Source organism: Clupea harengus, chromosome 14 (assembly GCF_900700415.2).
Source record: "Clupea harengus chromosome 14, Ch_v2.0.2, whole genome shotgun sequence".
Classification (NCBI taxonomy): Eukaryota; Metazoa; Chordata; class Actinopteri; order Clupeiformes; family Clupeidae; genus Clupea; species Clupea harengus.
Window position 1 is genome coordinate 29,243,724 of NC_045165.1, and position 13,208 is coordinate 29,256,931.

Sequence of the window (13,208 nt, forward strand, 5' to 3'; positions counted from 1 at the left end):
AGTGGGACTTTGTACTGAAACACAAGAAGGCCGAAATGCTTACATGGTAAAAGGTGGACCACTACATTAAGTTGATGTTGTTGGATGAACCTTGCGATCTCATGGGATTGTTGTACACATAAATCTGCCAGTTATACTTGTCAAACTTTTTAATGGTTAAAAAAGAGTGGCTTTCTGTTCCTCCCGCGGTAGGTTTTCTTCGCCTCTAAGCCAGTTGCGTATATTTTATATCACACTGTGGACTAACTTCGTCCTTTATTGTAGCCTGGTGTTGTGATCCTCTTCTCCTTCGCTGACCTCGAGAACTGTTGTTCACTCTAGTTCCAGGTATGCTCTGTTCTTGAATGGATTAGCAGACCTGGTCGTTGAATTTTTATAATTATATTTATATCAGTGTCATGTTTGTTTAGTGAGGACGCATGTTCCCGCGGCAGCCAGTGTCTCCGAGTAACGTGTGTATTTTATTGAAATCTTCCTGTGGTATCGTGATTATCTGGTTCATATAGATACTATTGCAATACCACCCCACTCCATCAGGAGGTACAGTTAACCCTGGAGGTCAAGACATTGACAGTAGATTAAGCAGATACCTAACCTGAGTGATGTACGTTATCTACAACCTCTGCGAGTTCTTATATTAAATACTGAACATGATCATCTGGATTGAATCCTCATTTAATGGAAACTACGTTATCACATATTGGCGACGAGGATACTGGATGGAGGAGAAAAGTGCCTGATTAAAGTCGGATGCGTCGGGATGACCGCAGGTGGCAGACGGTAGGAACGTGCAAAGTGCTATTGGACTGGAGGTAACGAGCAAAACGGAAAGATGACTACGATGATGATAGGCACCCTGTCAACTTTTGATGCAAAAGAGCAGACTTGGGAAGAGTACTGCGAGGTTCTCGATCAGTTTTTTGAAGCTAATGGGATCGATGATGGAGAGAAACAGAGGGCTATCCTAATCAGTGTGGTCGGTCCAGCAACGTACAAGCTCATGAGAAACCTGGTGAGTCCAGATAAGCCATCTTCGAAAACATTCGATCAGTTAACACAAGTAATGAAAGAGCACTTCAATCCTAAACCAAGCGAGATGGTGCAGAGATATGTGTTTGACTCGCGTTCACGTCAGCCTACGGAATCTGTGAGTGCATATGTAGCGGAGCTCAGACGACTAGCTCATGACTGTAACTTTGGCACTACACTGGAGCAAAGGTTAAGAGATCGTCTTGTGTGCGGTATGAATGACGACCGGATTCAAAGACGTCTGCTCTCCGAAATAGACCTGACGTTTGAAAAAGCATTTAAGATAGCAGTAGCTGCAGAAACTGCAAGTAAAAATGCCCAAGACCTACAAAAGGCGGCCGTAGCATGTAACAGCATGAAAACGGAGGGAAAAGAGACAAGAGGAGAATGGAGAAACAAAGAGAGAGATTGTTATCGTTGTCACGGAAGGCACAGTGCAGCCGAATGTAAATTTAAAGATGCCAAGTGTCATTTTTGTGGGAGAGTAGGGCACATCGCTAAGGCTTGTAGGAATAAAAGTAAAGATGATGCCCGTCCCAGTGAAACCAAAGCACACAGAGCAGAGCGGCGCGCACGCCCTCAACCCCGTCCACACAGGTCACACAACGTGTGTGAGAGACAAAATGATGACGATAGCTCTGATGACGAAGAAGCATTCACACTGGCATGCCTGAATACAGAAACTTCCATGCAGAGAATTAAACCATTCGAAGTCAACATGGAAGTGAATAAAAAGAAAGTAAACTTTGAAATAGACACAGGATGCAGTGTGAGCATTATGAATGAAAAGAAATTCAATGAGATGTGGGAAGAAAATAAACGCCCCAAATTAATGAAAGTAAAATGTCTCTGAAGTCATACACTGGAGAGAAAATCAAAGTAGTGGGAGTTTCTGAAGTAAAAGTGAACTATGCTCAGCAAATGAAGACATTGCCCCTAGTGGTGGTGAAGGGCACTGGACCTAGCTTGTTAGGTAGAGGCTGGCTGGAGGCTTTGAAGCTCAAGTGGGATGAAATCAAACATGTAAAAACAGATGCACATGAGCTACAGGAAGTACTGTCAAAGCATGAGGATGTTTTCAAAAAAGAACTAGGCATGTTAAAAGGCATGAAGGCAACAATCCGTGTGTCTGCGGAGGCCCGTCCAAAGTTCTATAGGCCCCGCTCAGTTCCGTATGCCATGAGGGCGAAAGTAGAAGAGGAGATAGATAGGCTCCTGAAAGAGGGCATCATAACACCTGTCAAGTACGCTGAGTGGGCGGCACCAATTGTTCCTGTGTTGAAGCCGGACGGCTCCATTAGAATATGTGGCGATTACAAACTAACAGTAAACAGCGCCTCCTCACTAGAGCAATACCCTATTCCTCGTGTAGAAGACCTGTTCAATACACTGGCAAGAGGGACACGGTTCTCCAAACTTGATTTAAGCCACGCCTATCAGCAGATCGTGATGGAGGATGACTCCAAGAAATACCTAACGATAAACACACACAGAGGCCTTTTCACCTACAATAGGCTCCCGTTCGGAGTCTCATCTGCTCCAGCCATATTTCAGAGAACAATGGAGAGTTTGTTACAAGGCCTGCCCAGAGTAGCTGTTTACCTTGACGACATTTTACTGACTGGAAGAGACACTGTAGAGCATCTGAGCACGCTGGATGAGGTACTCAGACGACTGAAAGAGGCAGGACTGCGACTGCGCAGAAGCAAGTGTGCATTCTTGCAAGACCAGGTTGAGTACTTGGGTCACAAGATTGATGCTGAAGGCCTGCACCCAGTGCAAAGCAAGGTAACAGCCATCGAGGAAGCTCCACCTCCAACCACAGTGACTGAGCTGAAAGCATATCTTGGCCTTTTAAACTACTATAACAAGTTCCTTCCTAATCTCGCCACACGCCTAGCACCATTACACAGATTGTTAAGAAAAGACATTCAGTGGACTTGGAAGAAAGAACAAGAAGATGCGTTTTGTTTGTCTAAACAGCTGCTGAAATCAGCAAAAGTCCTGGCTCACTATTCAGCAGACAAAGAACTTGTGCTGGCATGCGACGCCTCACCGTACGGAGTCGGCGCCGTGCTGTCACACATCATGGAAGACGGAAGTGAAAAGCCCATAGGCTTCATGTCACGCACATTGACACCAGCTGAAAAGCGTTACTCACAGCTCGACAAGGAGGGGTTAGCCATCATATTCGGAATCAAGCGATTTCACAAGTATATCTATGGACGAAGATTCACGATCAGCACTGATCACAAGCCATTGATCTCGCTTTTCCATGAAAAGAAGCCGGTGCCACAGATGGGGTCACCAAGAGTGCAACGGTGGGCAATACTTCTGAGAGCGTACGAATACAATATGGTGTACAAGCCAGGCAAAGACCACGCAAACGCAGACGCATTGAGCAGGCTACCACTGCCACACACTGAAGAGGAGGATGACACAGGACAGGTCCTCATGCTGGATGTGGTGGAAGACCCACCAATCACAACAGCCCAAGTGAAGCAGTGGACTGCGAAAGATGAAATATTATCACAAGTGCTGTTGTGGTGTTTGAATGGCTGGCCAAAAGAGGTGGCTTCAATGTTCAAGGCCTACAGCCAGAGAAGGCTTGAACTCAGTGTCAGAGATGGATGTGTGCTCTGGGGAGCGAGAGTGGTTGTTCCAAAGAAGGGGAGGGCCACCCTTTTAAAACATCTACACTACACACACCCAGGCATCTCCAGGATGAAGGGCTTGGCACGTTCATACATGTGGTGGCCAGGTATGGATGCTGACATAGAAAGAGAAGTACAGTCCTGCCACACATGCCAGGAAAACAGAAAGGCTCCAGCTGCAGCTCCTCTCCATCCCTGGGAGTGGCCAGAGACACCCTGGAGTAGATTGCATGTTGATTATGCCGGCCCTCACTTAGGCAGGATGTTTCTTATCGTTATCGATGCACATTCAAAATGGCTTGATGTGTATCCAACAAGTAATGCAACAAGCCAAGTCACCATTGAAAAACTCAGACAGTGCTTTAGCACACATGGCCTGCCTCAGACAATAGTATCAGACAATGGCACATGCTTCACAAGCCAAGAGTTCGAATCATTTCTGAAACAGAATGGTATACAGCACATAACATCTGCACCCTTTCACCCGGCATCAAATGGCCTAGCCGAAAGAGCCGTGCAAACGTTCAAACAAGGAATTAAGAAAACAAAAGGAGATACTTTGGAAACAAAAATAGCAAGATTTCTGTTCAATTACAGGATTACACCCCAAAGTACAACTGGCTTGTCTCCAGCTGAAATGCTGATGTCTAGGAGACTGCGTTCCTGAGAGACTTTGTGAAATAGGAGTGAGCTCCCTTAAGCAAGAGCAAGAATGCGCTCTGGGACTCACTGGAAGGATGGTAGTCCACCCACCTTCCTAGTTATTGTTTTCTGATGTTTGTAAAAAAACAAAACAATGCACAACACCTGTAAACATTGCCATTGATGTATAGGCTAATTATTCTTCTCAGTTAAAAGTTTACATCTGAACACTATTTTAAGATAGTCAATAGTGTTATGATTTTATGTAGATTATTTTGATAGTTAAAGCATACAGGATGGTTTGTCAGAATGTTACTGTCTATAGTATATAGTGAGCAGTTAAGGTAACAGTTAATGTTGAAGCTCACCAGAGTAGTTTACTCTTAAGGGGGGAGGAATGTGGTATCGTGATTATCTGGTTCATATAGATACTATTGCAATACCACCCCACTCCATCAGGAGGTACAGTTAACCCTGGAGGTCAAGACATTGACAGTAGATTAAGCAGATACCTAACCTGAGTGATGTACGTTATCTACAACCTCTGCGAGTTCTTATATTAAATACTGAACATGATCATCTGGATTGAATCCTCATTTAATGGAAACTACGTTATCACACTTCCTTTTGGCATCATTTTACCTCCGTTGGTTTTTAATTATGATTTGTGTTCTGCAGACACAACCCGGCCTGGTGGAGGGCTGGAGTCACCACACGAGCTGCTGTCTTGTCTTGTCTTGTCTTGTCGTTCTTTTGTTTTGGTTTATACGAGTTGTTTTGCGGTCCGTGTTTTATTTCAGTACCTGGGCATAGTCGTGCACAGCACGCGTTTATTCCTGTGTTCTGTTTATATCGTTTGCATGTGTATAGTTCTTTTAGTACTTCAGGTATCCTGTGAGAGGGGAATTTAACTTGCCTGTAGTTTCCCTGTATATGTGTGTTTGCCCTACAGCTGGGGTCGACTGGTGCTTTCATAATTTCTTCATCCCCTTTTGTTTGTATGAGCAGGCATTGTGCTATCCTGGAGGGGGGCTAGTCACCTGGTGGTGGAGGCCCGTCAGTGCATATTCACGTGTGATCATTGGTTGCTGTGTGGTTGCTGTGTCACTCTGGTCACTTTTCGTGTGCTGTGCCGTGTTTGCCTTCACAAGGGTGGTGTGAGTCCTGAAGCACACTTCCCAGTTAGCCTGCCGCCCCTCTAAGGTAAGTCTCTGCCTGCTATAGTTTGTTTCCATTTAATTCCCTTCCCTAGCGTGTTTGTCAGCCCTGAACCTCAGGGTGCTGATTGTTTAAGCCCTTTTATTGATTATTAGATAAATGCCTTTTCTACTTTGACTAACCTCTCAGTCCGTCTAGGTCCATCCCTTCCTCTATAAGCATACACCTCATAATTACATATCTTTATAATAAATAACATATTGTGGAATTCACGATTCTTGTGTGGTGTGTGTGTTTCGAACCTGTTCTCAAGGGCTGATGTGCCTATTAGAACATTTAGTTTAAATATTCTCTGGGTGCAATTCCCAGGGTGGCGTAGTTGGCTACTTAAACAGGGCTGTGGGGTTCCCCCTTATAGCTCCTGTTACCATAGCATATGCTTATGTGAAGGACATATACAAACCTGTGTCTTTCCCACTAGCCATCCAGGATATGAGCTATGTAGTTCTGCTGGAACACCTTGCAAAAATGGAAGAAAAGCTTTCACAGCATGACATTGCCATACTGCAAAAGACACCAGTTAGTGTGTTGGTAAGCTTTTATCAGTGTCAACTGGGCTGCTGGTGGTGTTTGCAAGGTTTTTGCATGCCTTTTAGGTAGTTAGTGTGCTAGAGCAGTCCCTTTAAACCGAATGAATATGGGGCACCACCTGGAACAGACCTTATTTCGTAGACAGAACATATTCTGTGCTATCAAATGCATTAATTTATTAAGAAACCATGTAACACTGTAATGTCCTTTGTCCATGAAAAAAACACAAACACGTTATCATTGTGACCATGGAACATTGTGCGATGAGTTGGCTATTGCTATTTTCCTTTTGTCGACAAAAGGCTGAATGCACTTCTCACTATGCGGATACAATTCATTCATTTTTATAGAGAAAAGTCATTCTGTCCACATAATAGATATTCTAGGCCATCGAATGTTTATTTTGTCCACATAACAGTTCTGCTGTATAACAGAAAGTGCAGGAGAGGTGTATAGTCTGATACATTCCGTGAGTCTGCAAGGAGGCATCCAGTCTTAGGTGTGGCCTCAAGGCCTTGCTCATATTGAAAGGGAAACAAAAACACATGTTGGTGTTAGATAAACCGTGTGGCCTCTGGTCTGTGTAATGTGATCTGAGGTCTTTGCTCTCATGGGCAATGATGACAAGACATAAAACTTGTCCCCAGACAGTGTGTTTGGTTCTATTCGGTACTCTGTGTACCTTTGTGCACTGCAAAAAATCAGCCTTCAAAAACAAGAAAAAAAGGGCATATCACCTAGAATAAGCTAAATTATCTGCCAACAGAACAGGAAGATTTTACTTACCAAGAGTTTGTAAAACAAGTAAAAATATCTAGCCTCAAAAAACCCAACTATATCTTAAAACTAGTGTGGCCAGACTAAAAACAAGTACATTTGTCAAAATATTTAAGAATAATTTTCTCAATATGTAGGAAAACGTGCTTATATTCAGCAAATGCTAGCACCATCATCTTAAAATGAGGCTACATGCTAGGCAATGTATCTTGAAATCAGTACAGCTACACCAAAAACAAGTACATTTGCCTATATACCAAAATATTTCAGAATAATTTTCTCTATGTAGGAAAATGTGCTTATATTCAGCAAATGCTAGCACCATCATCTTGAAATAAGTCTACATGCTAGGCAATTTATCTTGAAATCAGTACAGCTACACTAAAACAAGTACATTTGCCTATATACCCAAAATATTTAAGAATTATTTTCTCAATATGTAGAAAAAGGTGCTTAAATTCAGCAGATGCTAGCACCATCATCTTGAAAAGAGGCTATATGCTAGGCAATTTACCTTGAAATCAGTACAGCTGCACTAAAATCAAGTGCATTTGCCTAAATACAAAAAAATGTAAATTATTTTCTTGAAATGTAGAAAAATGTGCTTATATTCAGCAAATGATAGCACCATCATCTTGAAATGAGGCTATATGTTAGGCAATTTATCTTAATCAGTACAGCTACACTTAAAAAAAGTGCATTTGCCTAAATACAAAAAAAATGAAGAATTATTTTCTCAAAATGTAGAAAAATGCTAGCCTGGATACCAGACCGAACTTAGCCCCGCCCACAACATTTGAAGTCGGGAAGTTCGGTCTGGGGTCGCTCCATTAGGGAGAAATTATCTGCGAACAGAAATGGTCTGACCAATCAAATTGTCAAGGCGGGCTTTATACTATGATGGACAGATGATCAACAGTAACGTAATCAACTACGTCAGCAACACACGGGTTGAATTCGTTTTCAACAAACATGGCTGCCGCTGGAGAGCTAAAATGTATAGATTCGAGTCCATTTAGACATTGGCAGTGCATTCATTTTGAAAGAGGAACAGAGAAACAGAGGAACAGAGAAACCACTGTTATGCCGATGATACTCAACTGTTTCTGTCTTTCCCTCCTGAGGACACCACGGTCTCGACGCGGATTTCGGACTGTCTCGCTGATATATCCACATGGATGAAAAATCACCACCTTCAGCTGAACCTGGCCAAAACGGAACTGATGGTCTTCCCAGCCAAACAGGTCATCCACCACAACATCAAGATCAATACTGACTCTTTATCTCTTGCTCCATCCAAAACAGCAAGAAACCTCGGGGTCATTATTGATGACCAACTGACCTTCACGGCCCACATCGCCTCTGTCTCCAGGTCGTGCCGCTTTGCGCTATACAACATCCGCAAAATCAGGCCGTACCTAACCCAGTATGCCACCCAGCTGCTGGTGCAAACCTTGGTGAGCTCCCGCCTTGACTACTGCAACGCCCTCCTAACGGGCCTGCCGGCTTGCGTGGTGAAACCACTACAGATGATCCAGAACGCGGCGGCGCGTCTGGTGTTCAACCAACCGAAAAGGGCACACGTCACCCCGCTACTCATCGAGCTCCACTGGCTGCCAGTAGCTGCTCGCATTAAGTTCAAGTCACTTATGCTTGCCTACAGAGTGCTTACTGGTTCTGCTCCCACCTACCTAAATGCTCTTGTAAGGGCAAATGTTACACCCAGGACGCTGCGCTCGTCTAGTGAGCGTCGTTTGGCACTGCCGTCCGTGCAAGCACGGCAATCCAGACTATTTTCATTTGTAGTTCCACGTTGGTGGAACGAACTGCCTAGTACTACCAGAGCAGGGGCGTCCCTCTCTACCTTCAAGAAGCTTTTGAAGACCCAACTCTTCAGAGAGCACCTCCCCTCCTAACTGGCACCTGACTAGCGCTTAACTTGCACTTCAGCAGTTACATTCCTGCACTTCTTTTTCCTCTTTTCTAGGTTGTTGTTTTTCTAATTCTCATGTAAAGTAGTATTTATTGTTACACCATGCGTTTTTATTGCTCTTAGCTTGACTGTTCTCTCCCTTGTACGTCGCTTTGGACAAAAGCGTCTGCTAAATGACTAAATGTAAATGTAAATGTAAGAAACGCGATCAAGGCATTTGTCAATCGAAAAGATGTTTTTGCCTTCCTTCCTACGGGATCCGGTAAAAGTTTAATTTATCAGCTGGCCCTGGTCACATACTACGTTGTTCTGATTGGTTGTAGGTAACCAATTGAGCGAAGAGGCATTTTTTCTCCTGGTTCAGTTGAAACACGCCCCATAATCACAGCCCAATGGAGTGGTATCAGACTCATATTCTGAGTATGACATCGTCAGGCTAGAAAAATGTGCTTATATTCAGCAAATGATAGCACCATAATCTTGAAATGAGGCTATATGCTAGGCAATTTATCTTGAAATCAGTAAAGCTACTCTAAAAACAAGTGCATTTGCCTAAATACAAAAAAAAATAAGAATTATTTTCTCAAAATGTAGAAAAATGTGCTTATATTCAGCAAATGATAGCACCATCATCTTGAAATTAGGCTATATGTTAGGCAATTTATCTTGAAATCAGTACAGCTACACTTAAAAAAAGTACATTTGCCTAGATGCCCAAAATATATAAGAATTATTTTCTCAATATGTTGGAAAATGTGCTTATATTCAGCAAATGCTAGCACCATCATCTTGAAATAAGGCTATATGTTAGGCAATTTACCTTAAATTCAGTAAAGCTACACTAAAAACAAGTACATTTGCCTAGATACTGTAAGAATAATGTTCTCAATATCTAGGACAATTTGCTTGAATTCAGCTTTTTTGTTTTTTTTAAAGCTTTATTTTTTTTTGGCTTTTTTGCCTTTACTGAGATAGGACAGTAGAGAGAGACAGGAAGAGAGCTGGTGTATCTTAATAAGGTACTATAACTTGTTACTGAGATTTTATTACTGGTTCTGAGCAAGTTAGTGCTTGGAACTAGTTTCATCACCACTGGCAAGTACAAAACCGCTTAGTCAAAGTCAGAATCAAGACAAATGTACTTGAATTTGAGCTTAGAAGCCCATTGTTTAAAGAAACAATGTTAAGGCTCCGTCCCAATACTACCACTTCACCCTAGCACTTCGCCCTTCCCCTTCGTTTGCGCGTTCGCGTGAAGGGGTAGGGTGTCCCAATTCTTTTAGACCGAAGGGGAAGTGTTGTTCAACCCTTCAAACAACCCCTTCAAACGGAGTGCGATCAGAGGCAGACTACGGCTGAAGGGAAAGATCACATTTCCCAGGATGCCTTGCGAACACCTTGGTAACCGACTGACTCCAAACATTTTGAAGAAAGATGGCTGCCAGTGCAGAAAAATAAGTTTACAAATGTAGTATATCTTCGCAAATAACTATATTAAAAAAAAAATGTGAAACACATCGGGATATCTAGCTGATCATTATGCAAAATAATATTCCTTACAGTTGAGTAGAATATGATTGTTAGAAAAAAATAGCTATTTCACAAATGAACGTCTGTCTATGCTGCTGAGAGTAGCTGAGTAACATTAACGTTAGGATGTAAAAAACGCTATTTTATTATGACGTGGGTAAATATGTTTGCCAAAACCTGAACCTGACGTGTGTTCAAATTTGCAAACATAGGAACACTGTTTGCCTTGAGTTTTTGGCAAACGTAGCCTACAGTGACGCATCGAGTGGTGTCCCATTTTGCAGTTAAAGATTTCAATCCCTTGACACTTCCCACTCCGTTGTGAAGGGGCACACCCCAGTGAAGGGTACTTCATTGAAGTGCTAGGGTGAATTGGTAGTATTGGGACAGGACCTTAGTGTTAACTAGTCATTATACATTGTATAATTTTGTTTCCGTAATAACGTGCACTCACAACAAGAGTCAACCTCCACTGCAGTGGCAAGCAGGTCAGTATCAGATGGACCAGCAGGGTCCAAATATGCAGCAGCGCCTGCTCACACACAGAACAGCATGCATACATACATTTTCACAAGTACATAAACATTGCAGATAGCTGTGTGTGGATATAGCATTTACCTGGATGTGGGAGACGATGAACTGGCTCAACCTTCCTCCCTGCATCCCGAGCCAGCACATACTTCTGCAAGTTATGCATCTTGCACCCTGCTCGCACCTTCTGCTTCCTGACCATTGTTGGGCAAGTTACTTAATAAAAGTAATCAGGTAAAGTTACTGATTACGTTCTCTAAATTGTAATCAGATTACTTTACTGATTGCTTGCTCTATAAAGTAATCGGATTACTGATTACTTTCAGTTACTTTCCAAAAACAAAAAAAAGATCATCCCTTACCTGAATCATAGAAGTGCTGATCTAGGATCAGTTTTGCATCTTTGAATAGACACAAGACAATCTGATCCTATACCAGCACTCTAGGCACATCTTGACCCGATGACATAAACAGGAAGGGTTAAAAAGCAGACTGTACATAGCAATCTATTTTTACCATAATGTCCCAACCATTGCACCCAAGCCAAATTAATAGAAACGTGAATATAACAAGCAATTTTGTAATGCACCAGTACACTATAGGATTAGTGACATATCAAACAGAGTCAATTATCTAGACTGTCATTTAATTTTCAAATATGAAATTACAAAAATGTAAAATACACACAAATTACAAAACAGGCTAAATCGTGGCTGACAATCGTGGCTGGGTCAAGCATCACCCATGGTGGAGGAGTGTGACTGCTCTCCCAAAAAGAAAAGGCAGAGACTGATGGAAAGCCTTAGGCCCAGCGCTTGACATAGTAAAAGCAGCACAGCAAATAATTAACATTTTAATCAATTAACTTTTTAAACCTTAAATGCTATTTATTATATAATTAACTTATTTATTCTAACTTATATTTATATTTTAATGAATACAATTTAACAGGGTTACACAAACAATAACTTAAGTGCCAGCTCTGGCTTCGTGGTGCAGTTGCAACCTAATCTTAATGTTTAGCTTGTTTCAGAGGAGTTGGGGCAGTCTGTCCTTCAGTCGAGGCCGAGACATGGCCATCTCTCGCTACAAGTTTCACCTGTTCGTGTTGGCGAAACAGATGTTTGTAGATGTTGCTTGTTGAGTCAAGTGCAGTTGAGAGGCGCTTGTCTCCAGGGCACAGCTTACATTTAACTGTAATATTTTTTTCTTTCACAGATACAAAAAGAAAACATCCAAAACATCCGTGGTCACTCTTATCGCCTGCCATCATGTTTATTAGCCTTCTACTCGCGTGACCCCACATTCACCGCAGTTCCCACCAACGGTTTACAAAGTAACACCATGGAAACTGAGGTGAATATGGGGTCACGGCCGCGCATGAGCATATCAATCGAATGAAAGGGAGCAGATAGGCACGTAAAAAGTAACTTAAGTAACTGCTTTTTTATTCGGTCAGTAACTGTAATCGGATTACCGAAAACTCAAAGGTAATCCTTTACATTACTGAGTTACTGGATAAAGTAATCTGATTACAGTAATCGGTTACTTTGTAATCAGTTACTCCCAACACTGTTCCTGACCCACCGCACATAGCTATAGAAATAACAGACAGTGCGAAAAACAAAAGATTAATTGCAAAGATCACATTACAGTGGCTGACACACATACACAGTCACGGCAAAACTTACGTTCGACTCTCTGTCTCCTTTGCCTCGTACAGGGACTTGAAGGACACATGGGCATGTGCCCCAAACCCCACCACAGTGCTGTCCAGGCCCCTCACAGACTTGGAGCCCTCAGACATCTTACGCCTGGCGATGGCTGCCACCATCGGCGGGAACAGCCTGGCGTAGGAGGTGAGGGCATCCTTATGCTCCATGAGGGGCGTCTGGGTGGTGTCCCCACTCTCTCTCTCGTGGGACGCGATGACCCCACACGCGTAACCCACGTCGTTCCCCAGCAGCCACCGGAACGTCAGACCCCTGTACTGGCCGAACTGGAGCTCGCTCTCGGCCAGCACCTCCTGGGGATTTGTGGGTTCGCCTCCCATCTGGCTCACCCGAGCCCTCGCCTCCTCGCGCACCCTGTCAGGCGTCTTCAGCTTCCACGCAGGCGATGGCCCCTGCTGGCGGAAGAACGCCTCAACTGAAGGCTGCAGGGTGAGCTCAGAGGGCTCAAACCTAAATACAGGTGCAGAAGTTATTTTCAAAAAAAAAAAAAGTAGTCAAGTAAAAGTATAGAATTTATTTTTATAAAGTATAGAATATAAATACCATACATAATGCATTTAAAAATTTGTGAAAATGATGGAACTGATGAGTTAATACTTAACTTAGAGATGACACTGGTATTACACTGCT

The 13,208-nt window shown here is 42.9% G+C and overlaps 1 pseudogene; it reads left to right on the forward strand.

Annotated features, from left to right (window-relative positions):
* The first annotated feature begins 290 nt into the window (after positions 1-290).
* On the forward strand, positions 291-4,350 carry LOC116223617 (annotated as a pseudogene).
* The last annotated feature ends 8,858 nt before the right edge of the window (positions 4,351-13,208 follow it).